Genomic DNA, 3,103 nt, shown 5'->3' on the forward strand with positions numbered 1-3,103 from the left:
TGGAGGAGCCTGGTAGGCTGCAGTCCATGGGGTCGCTAAGAGTCAGACACGACTAAGCGACTTCACTTTCACTTTCCACTTCCATGCATTGGAGAAGGAAATGGCAACCCACTCCAGTGTTCTTGCCTGGAGAATCCCATGGACGGAGAAGCCTGGTAGGCTGAAGTCCATGGGGTCGCACAGAGTTGGACATGACTGAAGTGACTTAGCAGCAGCAGCAGTCTTCAGAGAAGGCAATGGCACCCCACTCCAGTACTCTTGCCTGGAAAATCACATGGACGGAGGAGCCTGGTGGGCTGCCATCTATGGGGTCACACAGAGTCGGACACGACTGATGCGACTTAGCAGCAGCAGTCCTTCCTTGCTGCACTCGAGCTACTCTCTAGTTGCAGTGCTCGGGCTTCTCATTGTGGTGGCTTCTCTTGTTGTGGAGCATGGGCTTTAGGGTACATGGGCTCAGTAATTGCAGCTCACAGGCTCTAGAGCACAGGCTCAGTAGCTGTGACGCATGGGCTTAGTTGCCCCACGGGATATGGAATCTTCTCAAACCAGGGATGGAACCCATGTTCCCTGCCTTGGTAGGTGGATTCCTAACCACTGGACCATCAGGGAAATCCAGAAGGATTTTCTTTTTTTTTTTTTTTTTTTTGCCTCCAACTGACCCTCCCCGGCCGCCGCAACCGCCCCGCCCCCGAGTGCCTTATCTGCATCCAGAAGGATTTTCAAGAGATCTATCCTTCATCCTTTTGGTTCTGCCCTGGGGGTATCATCCAGTCTATCTCCATAGTTCTCTGGACCTAGAAACTCCAACCTCTCTTGGGGGCTGACCATATATATGCCAGGAAGACCAATGGTGCCATCATAATAGATCATTTTCCTGCAGTACAGACACCCCTGAAAATAAGATGTGGCCATTCTCAGGCCTTGAGACAGAATGAAGTTCCATGGGTAGAATCCGTGTCCTCTTGGCGTCAAGCTACCCGAAGTGCTATTTCTGGAGATGAAAGGGTGGAACCTATAAGATCACAGAACATTAGCCAGCACCATGCCTTTTCAGGAATTCCTAGAAAGGACTTCCCTAGTGGTCCAGTGGTTAAGACTTCTTGTTTCCAATGCAGGAGCTCAGGTTCAAGTCCTGGTTGGGAAACTATTAATAAGATCCCATATGTTGCATGGACAAAATGAAAAAAAAAAAAAAAAACTTTTGGAAAGAACTGGATCTAGTTTTCCCCATAGAAATTTGAGGAAACTCTGACAGTACCTTCCCTGGAGCAGAGTATGAGGTGAAATTGCTTCCGGGATTTGCTGGAAGGAAACATTCCATTCTGTTTTCAAGCAAATAAGCAATATTGCATGCTCCTGATTACCATTGGCATCAATTTATACTAAGTTCCCTTTCTACCTCAGGTCTACTTAATGCCAAAGTTTTAATGAGATTATTGAATCATTAAAAGAGTACTTCTGAGCAACACTAGGAGGGCTGTATCATCTGCCTGTTTGCTTAGACAGTGGTTAAGGATTGCCCTGGATTTAGAGTTTGCTATAAATAATCCCATGCAGCTAAATTGCTCCAGTCATGTCCAACTCTGTGTGACCCCACGGATGGCAGCCCACCAGGCTCCCCCATCCCTGGGATTCTCCAGGCAAGAACACTGGAGTGGGTTGCCATTTCCTTCTCCAATGCGTGGAAGTGAAAAGTGAAAGGGAAGTCGCTCAATTGTGTCCGACTCTGTGCGACCCCATGGACTGCAGCCTACCAGGCTCCTCCGTCCATGGGATTTTCCAGGCAAGAGTACTGGAGTGGGGTGCCATTGCCTTCTCCAAAATAATCCCAAAGCTGGCCGAATTAAAATCTGTTATGCTTATTATTGGGGGGAAGGGGATGAAGCAGTTCAACATAGATTTATGATGATAGTTGCCCCACGAGGTGAAGTTACTAAAAATCATTGAGTTGTGCCACTTGAAATGGGTGAATTTTATGATCCGATAAAGTTGTTTTAAAACTCTGATATGTTTCATGGTCTTTACATTTAGGAATTACAAATATGAGATTGAGAAAAGTAGATAAGTGAATCATATTTCACAAAACGTGAGACGTATTTGTTGAAACAAAACTTTCCCATGAGAATCAGCTTGCAAAACCCTTATCACTTTTGCTGTCTCACCCCTTGACTCTCTTAGCATTCCTGAGACCTTTGACACCCTTAGCTTTCAAAGTTTGATTGCAATTTAGACCAAAAAAAAAAAAACCTCACAAGTGATGTTTACTTTGTCCTGAATTGCTGAGCAAACTACTGCCAGCAAATTCATTGCTCATTCAGTAATTAATCAAACATACCTAACTATGTGTTGTGTTAATCATAGAAATGAAGGGATTGTCATTTTTTTTTTTTTAATCACTTTACATTTGGCAAAACAGGACATGTCACTTAGAGCAAATACCAGACCAAACCAATAAAGCCAGTCTTGTTAGGAGTGGAATCTGAAGGCTGAAAGCCACATGACACAGAGTTTTCAGGGGTTGAATTTTAAAAATGTAGAAAAGCAATAATTCTGTGACTACTGTAACGGCTGAGCAGTTTCATCTAACAATTTACATCTATGAGTACAAATAAGCCTAGTGTCCACTGCACAGGGGGGGTGCCCTCTTTAGGTGACCCAGTTCCTGGTTAGTATGTCCCTTCTAGGTGTAATGTCTTTGTGTCCTAGATCAAGCAGGTTGTGGTTAGTTTTGTTGTTTCTAACTATCAGACATTTCTCTAGCTGGAATCAGCAGTACCGAGGAGTGCTCTTTCCCAGGAAAATGCCAACAAGGATTTATTTATTGAAATAAGCTACTCTAGAGGAAATGGCAACCCAGTCCAGGATTCTTGCCTGGGAAATCCCATGGACAGTGGAGCCTGATGGGCTACAGTCCGTGGGGTCACAAAGAATCAGACACGATTCAGTGACTGAGCATGCACACTGAGCGGTTAATGCTTACCACCTTGGAAATTCTAGTTCTCTGAAGTGGAACACAGACAGACACGTTCAACCTGGTGTGAAGCCTGGCTGGAGGTGTGACAAAGGTCTGAGGCCGGGCTTGCCCGGGTCACTAGGCCCG

This window comes from Bubalus bubalis, chromosome 4, assembly GCF_019923935.1.
Source record: "Bubalus bubalis isolate 160015118507 breed Murrah chromosome 4, NDDB_SH_1, whole genome shotgun sequence".
Classification (NCBI taxonomy): Eukaryota; Metazoa; Chordata; class Mammalia; order Artiodactyla; family Bovidae; genus Bubalus; species Bubalus bubalis.